At 42.0% G+C, this 5,481-nt stretch overlaps 1 pseudogene; it reads right to left on the bottom strand.

Moving 5' to 3' along the window:
- Positions 1–3,319: 3,319 nt before the first annotated feature.
- LOC150005846 (large ribosomal subunit protein eL15 pseudogene) lies at positions 3,320–4,018 on the bottom strand (annotated as a pseudogene).
- Positions 4,019–5,481: the final 1,463 nt, after the last annotated feature.

The raw sequence follows: 5,481 nt of genomic DNA, 5'->3' as shown, positions 1-5,481 counted from the left end.
TTTTTCATGAAGGAAATATTCTAGATTGTTTGAAAATGTAAGTGTTTTACCATAGACTAGAGAACACAGCAGTGAAATTCTGGAAAAATTTAGACCCATGCAGTGTAATAACATCACTAAAACAAAATTGAAAAACAGATTGTGGCTTCAGGAAGTGAAGTTCTTGTTCAATTATTTTCTTCTTCCCTAACTATTTGATCTCTGTAACTTTACATCATTTGAGAGTGTACCACAGTTTCACAATTAGTACACATAATCTAAGATAATGTAACAATTAAATAAACTAAATTCTTTTTATATAGTCACAGAGAACACTCTGAAATGTGTTTTTGAAGAATTCTCATATGTTCTTAAATGCAGAGCACAGTAAAATCAAGTATAATTTTATATACATTCCAATAAGTCAAACCAGAATTTATTCAGTGTCTAGTTTATATTTCTAAACATTAAGTACTATTAGATAATGTTATGAATTAAACCTGTTATAAAAATAAACACATATCCTGATTCATAGGTGTTCATTGTCTATTCCAGGAGACATACTCAGACACCCTTAAAACAGGGTGATGGATGGTATAACAGAGATATGTATGAAGTGCTATGGGAATAAAGATTAGGAAATACCTCATTCTCCTGAGGAACTTGGGGAGACGAGGGTTAGGAAAGGCTCCACATAGGAGGTGCTATGTGAGTGAGACCAGAGAGATGCAATACTGAGGAAGAGAGGGGAAAAGGTCCTGAACAAGTCCAGGAGGCATGGAAGAGCATGATCATCTATCCTAATCCCTGTGAATCCCCAGGACATGGCACAGAGCTGGCATGTCATATGTGCTCAATAACTATCCGTTGAATGAATGATATGATATTCTTGGGGAGTGGCGATAACCCAGGTGGAGTGGGAGAGTGTGTGTGTATGTATGTATGCTTAGTAACACATTATTTGGGAACCATTTTGGGGACTAAATGAGAATGACTTTTAATTTAATATTTTAAGTGTCTGTGGAAAAATAAATGGTACTTCTTGGAGCCCTTTGATAGAACTTGTACTCTTTCTTTAGCAGCACTCCTGAAGCTCTCTCTTGCTCTGGCACATATGGTAGATAACATGTACATGTTTCACATTCCCATAAACCCCCCCCCCCCACACACACACATTTTCCAGGACATTTAACTTAATAGTACTGAGATACTTAACTCTCGATGCATCAGTAATGGTCACTTGTGATTGAATGTTTGGTCTTAGGTAAGACAGACTGTGGGTCTTTGGCAATTATATTTGTTTTTGTTGTTGTTTAAATTTTTTTTAAAATTTATTGATTTTAGAGAGAGGGAGGAAAGAAGAGAGAAAAAGAGAAAGAAACATTGAATTGCTGTTCCATTTAGTCATGCATTCATTCGTCAATTCTTCTATGTGCCTTGACCAGGGATCAAACTCACAACTTTGGCATATTGGGACAACACTCTAACCAGCTGAGCTTCTCAGCCAGGGCTGGCAATTGTATGTCGATGGCACTGTTTTTTCTCTCACTCAGAAAAGCTTATCATGACTCAAGGAAGAAAAGTTATGTTATTATAGAGATAATCTTAAATCAACCACTGTCACTCTTATTTATTTTTAAGAGACATTATTTGCACTAGTTGGTATTTTATTTTTAGGAACACAATACTTTCAATTTAACAATGCATTAAAATATAACTGGGATTAAGAATCACTACTTTGAATGACAATAGAGCCTTGACATTTGTAGACTGGGCAGTCATGGAGTCAGTGGCTGAGGATCTGTCCCATGTGGTGATCTTGCTGAGGCACGACCCCATGGACAGTGAGGCCACAGTAAGGGGGTGGATCCATTAGCTAGTGAGCCCAGCTCAGTGCCCACCCTCTTGTGTCAAAGTAGTGTGAATGTTTTCTACTTGACTTCAGGGTCTCTGTGGGGATTGATTTACAAAAGAAGTTTATAGAAAATAGCCCCAGAAGAAAACAGCAAGTGATGGTGATGGCAGTAAAAAGAAAGAGCACTAGTCCTATGAAGAATCATTAAGAGTAAAAAGTTCATTTCCACCTCACTGCAGTGTTCAGAGGGAATTTAAAGTCCCATCACCATCCACAAATGCCTCCAGACATAATGTCCCAATTGAGTGTGAAGTGTTGACTGTATTCAACACTTGTCTCAAAATTTTGTGTTCACTGAATTTGCATGGCCTGAAAGAAAGGATTGGCAAGTCAAAGATAAACATCAAACTAGACTCAGTCTAATTGCATAAATTCCAGATTAATGAAGCCTGAGCTAATGAGGTTTCATGGCCCTAGAGTAAGTCTTAATCCTTGTCATTGGAGTTGGTGATGTTTTTCCTGAAGAGGAACACCCCATCTCCTACCCCCAGGGAACAGCCACCATCACCAGGTCCCATTACAACTTGTTCTTCCTTTCCACAACTCTGATTCTGGTGCTTATAAATAATGTGCCCTAAATAATGAGACAGTTTCTAGGTAATTTTTCCAGGCAGAAAGTTCACAGAAGCAAAGGATTATCCATGAGCCTTCTCTGTATGCTGCTTCTTTCATCTCATTTTCTTCTGATTATTAGGCATTGACCATTTGGGAGTTGCCAAACTTGAGTTCTAAATGTCAGTTAATCACTTATATAGCCAGGAAGCTAGATTCAGAGTAAGATCTACTATTCAATTTCAAATCGTGATGTTTTTGTTAGAGCACGAGAGGAAACCATAAATAAAAATCATTGGGATAATCACCCCAAACTAAATAAGAACCCATTCCAATTTCTTAAACTCATGTCTTTCTTTTTTTTTTTTTTCCTTTTTCACAGAATTTATTTTACACCTATCACACCAAACAGCATTATAAACACTGACATAGAAAACTCCCTAACAAGAAAAAGCAGCGATTTTCAACTGGTGTGCCGCAATTTTTAAAACATGCAATACCCAACTATTTAGCCAGGGCACTGACTTCTCCCCTTAAGATTGTCAAATATAAAAATGACTACAGCCAACACAATAGCCATCTGGTGTGAATGAATCAAAATTACACCTATATTTTTGGTCAGATCAGCATAAAACTAATACATTTTGGTGCGTCACAGAATTTTAGTAATTAGTTTATATGTGCCATGAGATGAAAAAGGTTGAAAATCGCTGATAAAGCAAAAGCAAGTGTTTTATCTTAGGAGAAACGATACACCATCACTTATAGTCTCCGAACATTATTGCACTTTAACTTTCATAATTTGACAATGCATTCAGGAAACAATCTGCAGACAACTAGTTTTAACAAATTACACTTTTAAGCAGACATGACTGTCCTAAATTGTTTATTAGGTAAGAATTTTACAAACATCCCTCAGATTAGCGGTAACGGTGGAGCTGGAGAGTATTGCGCCTTCTCCAAGCTGCGCGGCGAGACCCACGGATGGTGTGGTGGAACTTGTGGCCCTTCCCAAGGCCACGGCTCTTGCGGCCGGCAGATGTCAGCCCTCGCATCTCCCTGTGCTTGTGGACCGGTTTGGTGATCCACTGGGTGTCAGGATTCCTTCTGATAGCCTTATGGAATGGATCAATGAGGATAACCTCAAAGAATTTGTATGTGGAATCTTCACCGACCCAGTAAGAATTCAGGACTCTCAGAGCCCCGCAGTGGCGCCCAGCTCGCTCCTCAGCAACAGACTGAAGGTTTCGGGCGAACTTTAGCTGGTTGACACCATGATGGACAGGCTTGCCATAGGTGGCACCCTTGGGAACGGGGCGTTTGCGGCCACCACGGCGCACACGAATCCGATATATGACATAACCCTGCTTGGCCTTGTATCCCAGCCTGCGCGTTTTATCGGGCCTGGTGGGGCGGGGGGCCCTGTGGAGTGCAGAGAGCTGGCGGTACTGCCAGCAGTGCACCCGGAGAAGGAAGCGCATCACATCGGACTGCTTCTTCCTCCACAGCTCCTGGATGTACTTGTAAGCGCCCATCTTGGCTTATCTGATGGCTGCGGCCAGAAGGAAAGGAAGAGCCTTTCTCCTTAAACTCATGTCTTTCAAGTAGTGTCTTGTTTTGACAGAGTGCTTGACTTTTAAAGCTCTTTTAATATTTATTGCCTAATTTTCTGTTAACATAGATCCAATCATCATCATCGGCAGCCGTCCGTCTCGAGAGACGATGGTGTAGCTTCTTAAGAGTCTATCTGCACCGCCGAGAATGGTTGTGTAGTCCGACTCGGGAGTGACACGGTATCTGTCTCCTCCCGTGTTGAATCGACATCTTGCGATGACGCTGGAGTGTCCTCTCCAGTGAAGCTGAAGCTACAGAGCCTGGGCAGGGTGATATGGAGGGTCTGCTGTTGCCCATGCAGCAGACCCCCCCCCCTCTCTTCGCAGCTGAAGGATCCAAGGGAAAGACGGAGTCAATACAGCTTGGCTTCAGGTGCGCCGCAGGAGTTGCCGGTGTTGACTACAACGTCAAACTGCCTTAGGGACTCCGGCTCCGGATTTTCGGGGTTTACTCCCTTAGCCTTTCCCCTGAAGAGGTATGCTGCAAGGCAGCAGAGGTTTTTTGGAGTCAGAGTTTTCCTTCTCTGATGTGCCCTGACTGGAAGATCGAACCAGCGACACTTAGCTCACAGGCCGACGCTCAATCCACTGAGCCAAACCAGCCAGGGTGTAGATAATAGATCCAATAGATAATAATATAAACTGCAATTTAATAGAACACATGTTATTGCACTAGCTTAATAGATGAGGAATGAAAGTAATCACTTGGAGCCATATAGTGAAATGGTCCTTTGTTCTTACTTTAAGAAATATACATGGAGTTCACACAGAATCATGTTTTCTCTCACTTCCCAGTTCTCCATGAAGTGACCAGGAGTTCTATTAGAAATTGGGACATTGCAGTGTTACTTGATAGGGATAGCCTGGACCCAGACAGTGGCACCCTGGATTGAGTCTCCCTCAAGCTGGCCTAACTTTGTGTAGGAAAGATTTCACAACAGGAGTCCAGGTGATTTTGAGAGTATGCTTATTAAGCCTGGGGACAGGGACACAAAGGAAGGACTTAGAGTAGAAGAAATAACAGGAGAGAGCTTAGGCAGTGCTTGGCTTTGGCTCCCTAGAAGAGTTATAGGAAAGGAGTGAGCCTAGGCAGGGCTGCTGTTGGCTCACTGGGACATCAGAGAAAAGGGGCCCTGGAGACAGGATCAGGGGGCAAGTCCTGGTCAAGCTACTGCTGCCTGCTGTTCCTCTGGCTTCAAGTTTCCTGGGGACCCTTACAGTTTAGGAGAAAATAAAAGGTTCTTGCCCAGGAAGGGGCATGGGCATGTTCTAGAGAGAGCCCACTATGAGTCTCTGTTCTGGGGGCTTTTTATCTTTTTTCTGTGGGTGAGAATCTTAGGGGAGGGTTTCAGCAGAATATTCATTAGCTTTCCAGTGCATTTTTAATAGCCTGATGTATTAAAATGAGCACATAGTGGGGTT

The sequence above is a fragment of the Furipterus horrens genome, unplaced genomic scaffold (assembly GCF_987537825.1).
Source record: "Furipterus horrens unplaced genomic scaffold, mFurHor1.1.pri manual_scaffold_6, whole genome shotgun sequence".
Classification (NCBI taxonomy): domain Eukaryota; kingdom Metazoa; phylum Chordata; class Mammalia; order Chiroptera; family Furipteridae; genus Furipterus; species Furipterus horrens.
This window is presented reverse-complemented; position numbering and strand designations above follow the sequence as displayed.